Genomic DNA, 12,874 nt, shown 5'->3' on the forward strand with positions numbered 1-12,874 from the left:
TATTTATTTTATTTAATTATAGCACAGCTGTAAGGGGGAACAAATATTTAAGTTCAGCATGTTCATGTTACCCCGCAGGGAATAGGTTTAAGGTCGCACGATATGATGTTTGTAAAGTGGTGGCAACTCAAGAGCTGGATGTGGAAGCTAAATTATAAAAAAATTGGTCTTTATTCACTTCGAGTCCATGTGGCAAATGAGGTACAGTTTGTTGTTTTGCATGAATTTGTTTGTCATTGTTATGTCAATTCTTTATATCTTTCATAAGATAATGTAAGTCTGTGTGCTTGTCTAGGTTTAACGGCATTGTTTGGGCATCATTATTGTGACAAGCTGAAGACCTGTTGTCCAATTAAATGGTTGTTAAAATACAAGAACGATGTTAAGCCTTAAACGACCTCTTAAAGAGTAGCAGGTAGATATGAACATTTCAATGGAAAGTGTTTTATTGTTTTGGCGATATATATTGTTATATCATACAGCACTAGTGAAAGGTATTTAAGTACAATTGCAGGAACCTCATTTCTGAGCGTGAGACTGAATTTTGCTGTTTCAAAATAACTACTGAACGTAGGCAGCTTATGTTAACGGTGACATGAATATTATCCGAGCACAATGTTAGAGATGATTGTGTGCAGTGTGGTGGAGACAGCAGTAGATTAATAAACATAGAGAATAAGCTGCCTTTAGGGCTCAGAAAAGATCATCGAGAGTGCGGCAGCTACCTCTCACAGCATGTGGCCTTCACTGCATCAGCTGGCATCTGTAAAACTTTTATTGTTATTGTCATTGAAATCCCGACCCAACTGTCATCCCCGGAGCTTAGATTAGGTTCAGACAGGATCAGTAGACAATTCCAGATTTGGCAAACAAATATTTGTTTGAGAAAAATCAATAACCAAAATTACTGGTCCAACCAGTGTTGTTAATAACGGCGTTACAATACAACGGCGTTACTAACGGCGTTATTTTTTTCAGTAGTGGGTAATGTAATTAATTACTTTTCTCATCTTGGCAACGCCGTTACCGTTACTGAGGACGGAAAGGCATGCGTTACTATGCGTTACTATATTGGTCGAAAAGTCTGAGGGAGACGGACTCACCGAGACGACAGAGCAGAGCAGGAGTGAGGAGGAGGCAAGAAAGTTGTGACGAGGAGCAAACGCGATGCTAGGTAGCTCCAATAATACATGTTGTAGCCGATAGCCTACAAACTACGCCCGCATGTTATGGTAGATATGGTAGATATCACATGTACTGTATATAGATATAACTAGATGCAAAATGACAGACATGGCACTAAATGCGTTAGTAGACAGCCGCCATCTTAAAGCAGTACTTTTTAGGACGGCTCTGTTGTAGAGAACCTTCCTAGCGAACCTAAGTAACTTTTTATCTAAAATACTTCTAAATCGGCGAAATCTTGACTTGAATCTATCTTTAAATGATGAAACAGTTTTAAAACTTTCATATGTCGAAAGTAGAGAGAAGGGAACTAATGCAATAATGGGAGCAATTTTAACAACTTTTAACAGTTGATTCAGGGTAAAGGGTAAATTAGGGTAAAGAATTGGGCTCGGGCCAATTGTACCAAAAACCTTCACAAAAAACTTCACATAGTGTGGCCAAAAAAAAAAAAAAAAAAGTAATTATCACCAATTACTCTGCCAAGTAACTAATTACTCTTACATTCAGGTAATTGAGTTACTAACGCAATTACTTTTTGGGAGAAGTAATTTGTAACTATAATTAATTACTTTTTTTTCAGTAAGATTAACAACACTGGGTCCAACAGTCTAATAGTGAGGCACAAATTCTTAATCACAAAAAAACTAACAATAGGTGAGCTTAAAAGTTTAAAACAATTTAGGTAAAGTCACTCTCAGCATTAGATGAATGAAGGGTTTTTATTTTCTTCACAGCAAGAACGCAAAAATACCGCCTGTGACAATTTCATTTTGAGTGGCCTTTTCTAGTGATTACTTTGGCCTGTTTTTTGTTCGGCTTGTGTTTTAGCATTATGCATCACAGCAATGCGAAGCATGTATCGGCACCATGAATTCTTGATGATCTCCGAGTACCCCAAAAGCTTGTCGAACAACATTTGCTACTCTCACCATCTGGTTGAACGGAAGCATTCTCCATGCAGCATGATTACAAGCTCATATTTTGTTTATTTCTGAGTTAAAACTGTATTTCCCGGGAGGTTTTTTTTTTTGTCTGTTTTTGTAAAACACGACAAAATATTCCAAGATGACAGATTGCGAACTAAACTACATGAATGAGTTTATCACGAGTAGACGTCCACATCAACCAACCCTCCCACTTCAAATGGATTGGACGTCTATAACCGTCAAAGGGAGCCAATGAGTTAAACATGGAAGCATTAACTCAACAGAAGTTCTAGGAATGTTCCGATCTGATCATGTGATCGGAAATCGTGCCGATCGCACCATTTTTCAATGGATCGGAATCGGGTGAAAAGGATCATATTTTTAATTACAAAAAAAAAAAAAAAACATTCAAGTTTTTCTGCTTCATACTTGTACAGCATCTCACCCTCCCTCCTTTTAAGCAGTGAAAGCAAACTTTTTCTTGGTCATCAGTGCAGCTGGCGTTTGGTACTTAAAGTTAATTATGACTGACAGATTTGTAGCTTTGATCTGGTCAGCGAAGCCTCAGTAGTTCTACGAATAAAGGCACAAATGTGTTAATCATCGTTTAGCTTGTTACACGAGCGATAGCCCAGTCTGTGGCAACTCATTTTGTAAGTGAGAGACTGTTCTCGGCAGCGTGAGCATCAAAGCGTGAGTGAATTTGAGTGGACTCACTTATATGAATTGTATGAATGTTATGGAGAAAGACTGAAAACATGGCAGTGTTGCAATGAAAAATGTGGATGCACCTACATTTGTGCTGGTGCACTTTAATGCAAAAAGTAAGTGTGGAGCCTTGGCAATATACTGTATATCGCAATGTTAATTTTTTACAATCTCATTCAGGCCTATTCTGAACAGAGCTATTCAAGTTATCTTGTCAAAATTCTAGTTTTAATATCGCAATAAATGGCAAAATCGCAATGATGGTTTTTCGAATATAATTCAGGCCTTCATTTACCTGTATATATGGCAGAAAACACAGACAAGACTGAAAAAGCAGTTTCTTCTTTTGCACCCCTCTCTAAAATAAACTGCTGTATTTTAAGCCAAAAAAAAGATAAAAAATGATAGAACAATATGTCTATATGCATGCCATAGCAGATTCATGGTGCATTAAGCCCCTGATCTATTTTTAATTTGTCCGTTTTACCCTGGAACCCCCTGGTCACAGACGTCGCGCGACTGCTTTTGTTTCAACAAAGTCGTATTTTATAATCATTAATTGATGTCTAATATTTCGTTAAAAACACAAAAGACTTAGAAAAATGATTCACGCGCATATTTAAAAAACAAAAAAACAGAATGGTAAAGATATGAAAAAGAACATCTCGACCACTCCTTGATGTCTGCGATTTCTGGATCGCGACCCTTGTTACACAACACGTGGCAGCCATTCTCAGACATTTTATCATGTAGAACAAGAACATGCAGTTCAAACTCAGATAAAAAGCTAAAAAAAAAAATGATGAATTAGTTCAAAAGTGCAACTCTTTAGCGTTCAGAAACCCTAAAAGAATTGAATAAAAAACGGTGGTCGGTAAATGTTACTTTTATAGAGCAAGTGCAGGGAAATATATATGGAATCACTCCATTCTGTGGGAGAAAATATGGAATCATGAGAAACAAACAAAGCAATAACAACCAAGCATCTCTATTATTTACTAGCACCACCTCTGGCTTTTATGACAGCTTGCAGTCTCTGAGGCATGGACTTGATGAGTGTTCTTCATCAATTTGGTGCCAACTCTCTTTGATTGCAGTTGCCAGATCATCCTTGTAGGTCAGAGCCTTGCTGTGGACCATCCCCCCCCCCCCATTTCCACCACAGATTATCAATAGGGTTGAGATTTGGGCATATTTGCAGGCCATGACATTGAATGGATGAGTCTTTCTCCACGGAATGCTTTAACATTTTTAGCTCTGTAGCATGATGAATTGTCATCTTGGAAAATGACAATCATATTTTCAATTGAAGGGATGAGAAAATGGTCTAAAATTTCAATGTAATCTTGTGCATTTATTGAAGATTTAACCACAGCCATCTCCCCACTGCCTTTGCCTGACATGCAGTCCAGTATCATCAAGGAGTGAGGGAATTTTGATGTCTTCTTCAGGCAGTCATCTTTGTAAATATCACTGGAACAGCACCAAACAAAACTTCCAGCATCATCACCTTTTCAAGAGTCAAGAATCTGCATTGGACAAGGTGTCAAGACTAAAGAATCTACATTGGACAAGGTGATGATGAGGTGTTGGACAAGTCATCTGAGTGTTTTCTGGCCAATACATATACATAGACTTTTTAAGGGCTAGAAACTACACATTATACATTGGCACTGCCAAGATACAAAAATAGTTTTAAAAAGTTTTATATACCGCAACAAAAAGCGGAAGTGGAAGTAGTGTAAAAAGTAAAATAGTGGATCACAGTTTGGAACTCTTGTTCAAATAAAAACAACAACAAAAAAATCAAAATCAGGTGACTGACTCGGGTGCAAAAATATGCGATCACGACATCCCTTAACAAAACCTTTGTCATTTCCTATTGCACTGATTACTTTGAAGGACAAATTAGTTTGGCTGACAGCTACCAAAATTGAAGAATCTGATTAAGCCCGTTTCACAAAAAATACATATATCTTGAAAATATATATTTATTTATTTATATATATTCATTTACTTAATTTACTAATGTACTGTAACTACAGGTTGTGAGGATGAATGAGTGTTGTTTTTCAGCGCTGCATCTCCTTCATTGTTGCTTGGTGCTGTTAAAAACTGTATTCATTATTTATCAGATATTTCATGCCTGTGGATATTTGACTCAATCATACACTGAAACCCTTTCAAATTGTGACGAATATTTAATTAAACTGTGATTAATCATGACTAATTATATACCCTCTAATTAATTCGATGTTATTTAATCGTGTCCCACCTTTAGTATACTAACACTTTAATTCAACATAACTCTTCCATCGCCAATGCTAAGCCTGAAATTTTGATTGAAATGAGAGGCATATTTTCCTATTGAAACATCCAATTTGAGATTAAATATACTTTAACAAGCAATTAACACAATTTGAAAGCGTGAAAAAAAACATACCTTTCTTTCAGTGCCATTTGCTCTACATTTCCACCCCACACACGATTCTTTAAAGTGTGCCAGCTGTATCTTCTCCAGCTCCTGTCGACACGTCGACCATAAACTGTGATACACGAGGTGTTGTGTGGAAGTGTGCTGCCACTATCAGCTGCAGAAGCTCTCCGGAGTCGTTTTATTTTTCCGTTTTTATGTCAATGAGATGGTGCCGCTGGTGTCGTATGGGCTCTCTGTGAAGAAAGTGATGGCAGATAAAATCACAAGGGGATCACAGCTGACCATCAATGTAAATCAAATGCCAAAATGTCACATTCTGGAATGAAACTGTAATGGCATTACTCATCTCTCAGCAGGACACCGCCTGTCAAGTGCACTATGGCACATGTCAAATACAGCAAATTAAAGTTTGGTCATTTTAGGGGGAGGATTACATGATTTGGTCTTAAACTTTCATTAAGAACTCTTCAAAGAAATCAAAAGTGTTTGCAAAAGCTTTGCTGATGCTTATGTGTTTTTAACAGCAATTACTGAAATATACTGTCAACCCACTTTAAAACTCATTTGATTTTCCATCAAATATAATGTTGCCCTCATCTCCACTCAGTCGATGAAAGCCTCTCCATAAAAGTCCTATCAAAGTGAGTTCAAAGGAACACTTCCGAGATGCCAATCCTAGCTAAAATATGATGAAATTACAGTATTTTGGCAATGGAACATTCCCCAAAGATTTTGCTTCGTTTTGCTCCCGATACCGATTCGGCCACCCATTTGTTATATCGGCAGATACCAAAAAAAAAAAAAAAAAAAGAAAAAAAAGAAAACCCCCGCACGTATACAGTATATATAAACACACACATACATAGTATATATACTATATATATATATATATATATATATTACAGGGTTTCCCCTATATATTAATTATTGTGGCGCACTGCTACACCAAAATAAAAGCCGCCACGCCGTGCAAAAGATGTTAAAAAAAAAACAAAAACTTTCAAACTAGCGGCAGCCTAGTGTGAAGGGTTCAGCGGCAACCTATTCATTGTGTATTGTAATGTCCGTAACTCCGCGAGGCCCCCTTAAGAGACATTCGGACGAGGAGCTGTGATGTAGAGGGAAGCGAGATAGCGATCGCATGTCACGGAAGCCCGCTGTTATTTTGTTATTGTTTTTCTTTATTATTGTTGCAACAATAAAGGCAAGGCAAGGCAAATTTATTTATATAGCACAATTCAAGACAAAGCAATTCAAAGTGCTTTACATCACATGAAGATCATAAAAATCACATTTAAATCAATACAACGTAAAAACCAAGTCAAAAGATCGCATTTAATCACAAATAGAATATGTATAAATAAATAAATAAAAATAAAACAAATAAAAATAAAATAAAAACTACTACTACTAATAATAATTGAAATCAGCAATGGAGATAAGCACAAGAGGAATAGAAAGCAGGTAGATTGAAATATGTAGCCAGTTATGCAGTGCTAAACAAAAGCGTTTTTAGCCCTGATTTAAAAGAGCTAACAGTTTGAGCATACTTCAGATGTTCAGGTAACTTGTTCCAGAGGTGAGGAGCATAATAACTAAATGCTGCTTGGTTCTTGTTCTTGGAACATGCAGAAGACCGCTTCCAGATGACCTTAGGGGTCTAGATGTCTCATAGGAATCTAACAAGTCAAGCATGTATTTTGGTCCAAGGCCATTAAGTGTTTTGTAGACGAGGAGTAGTATTTTATAGTCTATCCTTTGACTCACTGGAAGCCAGTGTAGCGATTTCAAAACCGGTGTAATGTGGTCCAGCTTCCTTGTATTTGTGAGGACTCTGGCTGCAGCATTATGTACTAGCTGCAGCTTCCTGACTGATTTTTTATCAAGACCCGTAAATATACCGTTGGAATAGTCCAATCTGCTGAAAATGAATGCATGCATAAGTTTTTCCATGTCTTGTTGAGTCAGAAGCCCCTTAATTCTGGTGATATTTTTTAGGTGGTAATAAGCGGATTTAGTGACAGACTTTAGATGGCTATCAAATTTTAGGTCTGAATCAATAATTACGCCAAGGTTTCTGACTTGATTTGTAGCTGTAAGTGACATTGTGCTAAGTTGCCTGCTTATCTTTGACCTTTCCTTTTTTGGCCCAAAAATGATCACCTCTGTCTTCTCCACATTTAACTGGAGAAAATTCTGGCACATCCATTCATTGATTTGATGAATGCATTTACTCAGGGAGACTAAGGGACTATAATCATGTGAAGACACAGAAATGTACAGTTGTGTGTCATCTGCATAGGCGCGATAGGAGATGTCATACTGCTCCATTATCAGAGCTAACGGAAGCATATAGATGTTAAATAAGAGTGGTCCAAGAATTGACCCTTGAGGGACTCCACACGTGAATTTGGTTCGTTCTGACTGATAGTTTCCGATTGACACAAAGAAATCCCTATCATGTAAATAGGATGTGAACCACTGAAGAATAGTGTCAGTAAGCCCTACCCACTGTTCCAATCTGCTGAGTTGTATGTTGTGATCAACCGTGTCAAATGCGGCGCTGATGATTTGCCTCCATCGGTATTCTGACGAATATCATTTAGGACTTTGATAAAGTGGGTAAGCCAATGCAGACTCCTCTCCTTCTTCCCCCCATCCGGGGCATTACGGTATTTTGGATCGGACTTTTCGCGTAAGTAAACAGCGGACGGCCATCTTGGACGGAATGGCAAGTTTGAATGAAATTGCGCCGAGAATTGGGAAGAGCGCTGCCGCGCTAATATCAACAACTCGTTCAATCGCAGAGGGGCAGGCGTACTTATTATATCTGCTACCAGGCTGTTTTGGCGGACGGATACACGCAATCACGGCGAACGAAACCTAACGTAATTCTCCTTGCTGAGCTAATTGGTACCACAATGTGCGTTTGTGTTGAAATTGAGTTCACGAACAACAACAACAAAAAAATATTCACCTTCTCACCGAAGCTAGTGAATCTCTTTACACGGCAAGTAGAATTTCCCCCTACTCCTTGAAATGGATCCATTACAAGGGCGTAGGTTTGGTTTCAATATTGGTAGGGACGATATAACAGCATAACCTGCATGCACACTTTGTGCTGGGGACGGACATTACCGCAATAAGACCCAACAGATTGGGTGAACGGGTGTCAGGGCTACATTTCACCACCAATTTGAACCTAATTAATTGATAAGCTAAATGATCAATGCAAAAATAAATCTGTATTGACGTACCAACTTTCACACTGCAAATTTAGAACGTTTTAATACGATGATTTTTCTGAAATCATTTCGAATAATTTTCTCCATCTTGTTTTGAGTGTTAAAGACTAGTTAACAGATTCATGGGTCAGATTATTCCATTTACTTTAGGTAAATATTACCATTTGTTCTTATTAAGCCTGTACATCTAAAGGTTGGTCATTTTTCACAAAAATCAAGGGGAAAAATGCTTTCAAATAATGTTTTGAACAATATCATCCATTGAATTAAGAACATTCTTGACGAAAAAAAAAGCTTTTTTTTGTTTTTTTGTTGTTGCTTGAAATAAGTGTGTTAAAAAATAGCTGTCTGAAAATAACCTTGTTTCAAGAAATCTGAGTAAAATTTACTTAAAGCACAGGCAGATAATTTCAATTATTTCTAGTAGATTGAAAACAAGGGAATCTAGTCATCTGCCAATCAAACATGCGTTTGAGGGGAAAAAATGGTGTCAGTGTAAGTCTGAATGTAATGAAAGTAATTCACTTAATAATGGTAGGGTCAATTCTACCCTTACAAAATATGTGAAGACAATCTAAATGACCTCTATAACTGAACTCATTATATACTGCAAAAAGGTTGCTTAAAATTTGGTGGGGACAATTTGAGCGTCTTGAAAAGTTCCTAGTGTTATGTCCCTAACGTCTCTATGCAAACCTACGCCGTTGGTCCATTAACAGAAGTACTATTATTGTTGTGTTAATGTAGTACATATAAGGGCCAAGTAAAAGGAAAAAGAAGGATAACGAAATGTAAGTCATACTATTGCTACGTGAAAAAACAGTCGTATTATTACGTAGGGTAATGTAACTGTAATCAGCTACGCATTTTATGTACATGAACCGTAGCTGAGAGCTACGACATTAGCCTGGCTCATGAAATATTTCAAATAGATCTTTGTTATAGTTCTTTTTGGGAAGCAAAATGTGAAAAAAAAAATAATGATATGACGCAATTTTGCTGTGGCACAACATCGTGAGGCAGTCCGACTCCGATGCAGCCCACCACCCAGCTTCAAAAAAATCCTAGGGGAAACACTGATACAGTGCCTTGCAAAAGTATTCGGCCCCCTTGAATCTTGCAACCTTTCGCCACATTTCAGGCTTCAAACATAAAGATATGAAATTTAATTTTTTTGTCAAGAATCAACAACAAGTGGGACACAATCGTGAAGTGGAACAACATTTATTGGATAATTTAAACTTTTTTAACAATTAAAAAACTGAAAAGTGGGGCGTGCAATATTATTCGGCCCCTTTACTTTCAGTGCAGCAAACTCACTCCAGAAGTTCAGTGAGGATCTCTGAATGATCCAATGTTGTCCTAAATGACCGATGATGATAAATAGAATCCACCTGTGTGTAATCAAGTCTCCGTATAAATGCACCTGCTCTGTGATAGTCTCAGGGTTCTGATTAAAGTGCAGAGAGCATTATGAAAACCAAGGAACACACCAGGCAGGTCCGAGATACTGTTGTGGAGAAGTTTAAAGCCGGATTTGGATACAAAAAGATTTCCCAAGCTTTAAACATCTCAAGGAGCACTGTGCAAGCCATCATATTGAAATGGAAGGAGCATCAGACCACTGCAAATCTACCAAGACCCGGCCGTCCTTCCAAACTTTCTTCTCAAACAAAGAGAAAACTGATCAGAGATGTAGCCAAGAGGCCCATGATCACTCTGGATGAACTGCAGAGATCTACAGCTGAGGTGGGAGAGTCTGTCCATAGGACAACAATCAGTCGTACACTGCACAAATCTGGCCTTTATGGAAGAGTGGCAAGAAGAAAGCCATTTCTCAAAGATATCCATAAAAAGTCTCGTTTAAAGTTTGCCACAAGCCACCTGGGAGACACACCAAACATGTGGAAGAAGGTGCTCTGGTCAGATGAAACCAAAACTGAACTTTTTGGCCACAATGCAAAACGATATGTTTGGCGTAAAAGCAACACAGCTCATCACCCTGAACACACCATCCCCACTGTCAAACATGGTGGTGGCAGCATCATGGTTTGGGCCTGCTTTTCTTCAGCAGGGACAGGGAAGATGGTTAAAATTGACGGGAAGATGGATGCAGCCAAATACAGGAACATTCTGGAAGAAAACCTGTTGGTATCTGCACAAGACCTGAAACTGGGACGGAGATTTATCTTCCAACAGGACAATGATCCAAAACATAAAGCCAAATCTACAATGGAATGGTTCAAAAATAAACGTATCCAGGTGTTAGAATGGCCAAGTCAAAATCCAGACCTGAATCCAATCGAGAATCTGCGGAAAGAGCTGAAGACTGCTGTTCACAAACACTCTCCATCCAACCTCACTGAGCTCGAGCGGTTTTGCAAGGATGAATGGGCAAGAATGTCAGTCTCTCGATGTGCAAAACTGATAGAAACATACCCCAAGCGACTTGCAGCTGTAATTGGAGCAAAAGGTGGCGCTACAAAGTATTAATGGGGGCCAAATAATATTGCACGCCCCACTTGTCAGTTTTTTATTTGTTAAAAAAGTTTAAATTATCCAATAAATTTTGTTCCACTTCACGATTGTGTCCCACTTGTTGTTGATTCTTGACAAAAAATTAAAATTTCATATCTTTATGTTTGAAGCCTGAAATGTGGCGAAAGGTTGCAAGGTTCAAGGGGGCCGAATACTTTTGCAAGGCACTGTATATATTATAGGATGAGGAGCAGAAGTATTTGCACCCCTTGCGATTTTGCAAGTTCACCCACTTAGAAAATAGGTAGAGGTCTGAAATTTCAATCATAGATGCATTTCCACATAACCTTAATCTTAAAAAAACGTTGAGAAATAACATGTTTTTATTTAAATGATTTATTTGTAATCTATTGGGGTTCATAAGTATCTGTACCTCTGAAAATCAGCACTAATTATGACATTAAGAGTTGTCAGTTTGCCTAAAAAAAAAGTGAATTTGGTAGGTTCCTTGACACCAGTTTGGCCATCTCTAACTGCCATAATTATACACGAATCCAGAGCAATTAAACATGTCATTATGGTTTTCTTAGTGGACATACAGTTAGGAGAAGAAGTATTTAAGTAAGATTTTGCAAGATCATGCACTTTGAAAATAGGTAGAGGTCTGAAATTCTATCACAGATGCATTTCCGCTCATTGAGACATAATGTAAAAAAAAAAACCAAAAAAAAACCAGAAATCACATTGTATGATTTTTAAAATAACTTACAGTATTTGTAATTTACTGGGGTTCATAAATATTTGTACCCCTGATAATCAGTAATAATTATGACACTGAAAGAGTCATATTACCTAAAAAAAAAAACCTTTACCTCATGAGTAACCACCCACTCACCACCCGTTCGAGCTCATTATTGTTACCTGTGCACCCCACAGTCAGCCATAACCTACAGTAAGTGCTACAATAGGCAAGACCAGAGAGCTTTCGAAAGACACTGGAGAAAATTGTTGAGCTCCACAAAGCTGGACAAGGCTATGGGGCAATTGGAAAGCAGCTTGGTGAGAATAAGTCAATAGCTTGGTCAGAATAAGTCAATAGTTGCAGCAATTGTTAGAAAATGGAAAAGGCTAAACATGACTGGTAATCTACGTCATACTGGGGCTCCATGTAAAATCTCTCCTCATGGGGCATCACTCATGATGACAAAAGTGAGAGCTCAGCCAAGAACTACATGGCAGGAGCTGGTCATTGACCTGAAGAGAGCTGGATGCACAGTTTGAAAGGCTACTGTCAGTAGAACACTACGGTGCAATGGTTTAAAATCATGCATTGCTCAGAAGGTTCCCCTGTTGAAGCCAGTACATCTGAAGGCTCGTCTTTTGCCAGGGACCATCTGAATGATGCAGAGGGTCATGGGAGAAATTCATGTGGTCAGATGAGACCCAAGTAGAACTTTTTGGTGCAAACTTTACTCGCCGTGTGTGAAAGAAAAAGAAGGATGAGTACGATCCCAAAAAAAACATCCCCACTGTGAAGTATGGGGGTGGAAATATTATTATTTGGGGCTGCTTTTCGGAAAAGGGACAGGATGACTGTACTGTATAAGGCAGAGGATGAATGGTGAAATGTATCATCTGATTTTGAGCCACAACCTCCTTCCCTCAGTCATAGAATTGAAGATGAGTCGTGGATGGATCGTCCAACATGACAATGATCCGAAGCACACCGCCAAGCTGACCAAGGAGTGGCTGCGTAAAAAGCATATCAAGGTTCTGGAGTGGCCCAGCCAGTCTACAGACCTCAATTCAATTGAAAATCTATGGATGGATGTTGTTTTGGATGTGTTTCTCAATGGTAGCACCGAAACCTGACAGATCTAGAAAAGATTTGT

The 12,874-nt window shown here is 38.3% G+C and overlaps 1 protein-coding gene across 7 annotated transcripts in view; it reads right to left on the reverse strand.

Moving 5' to 3' along the window:
• Positions 1–12,874, reverse strand: part of flrt1a (fibronectin leucine rich transmembrane protein 1a) — a 144,162-nt gene that overhangs the window by 16,184 nt on the left and 115,104 nt on the right. For 5 of the 7 annotated variants that reach the window (XM_057820582.1, XM_057820578.1, XM_057820580.1 and 2 more), the window contains one exon: positions 5,266–5,492. The exons of the other annotated variants lie outside the window; for them this stretch is intronic. The gene's annotated coding sequence lies outside the window, so the exon portion shown is untranslated. The remainder of the gene's footprint in view (positions 1–5,265; positions 5,493–12,874) is intronic. 7 annotated transcript variants of the gene reach the window in all.

Source organism: Corythoichthys intestinalis, chromosome 18 (assembly GCF_030265065.1).
Source record: "Corythoichthys intestinalis isolate RoL2023-P3 chromosome 18, ASM3026506v1, whole genome shotgun sequence".
NCBI classification, from domain to species: domain Eukaryota; kingdom Metazoa; phylum Chordata; class Actinopteri; order Syngnathiformes; family Syngnathidae; genus Corythoichthys; species Corythoichthys intestinalis.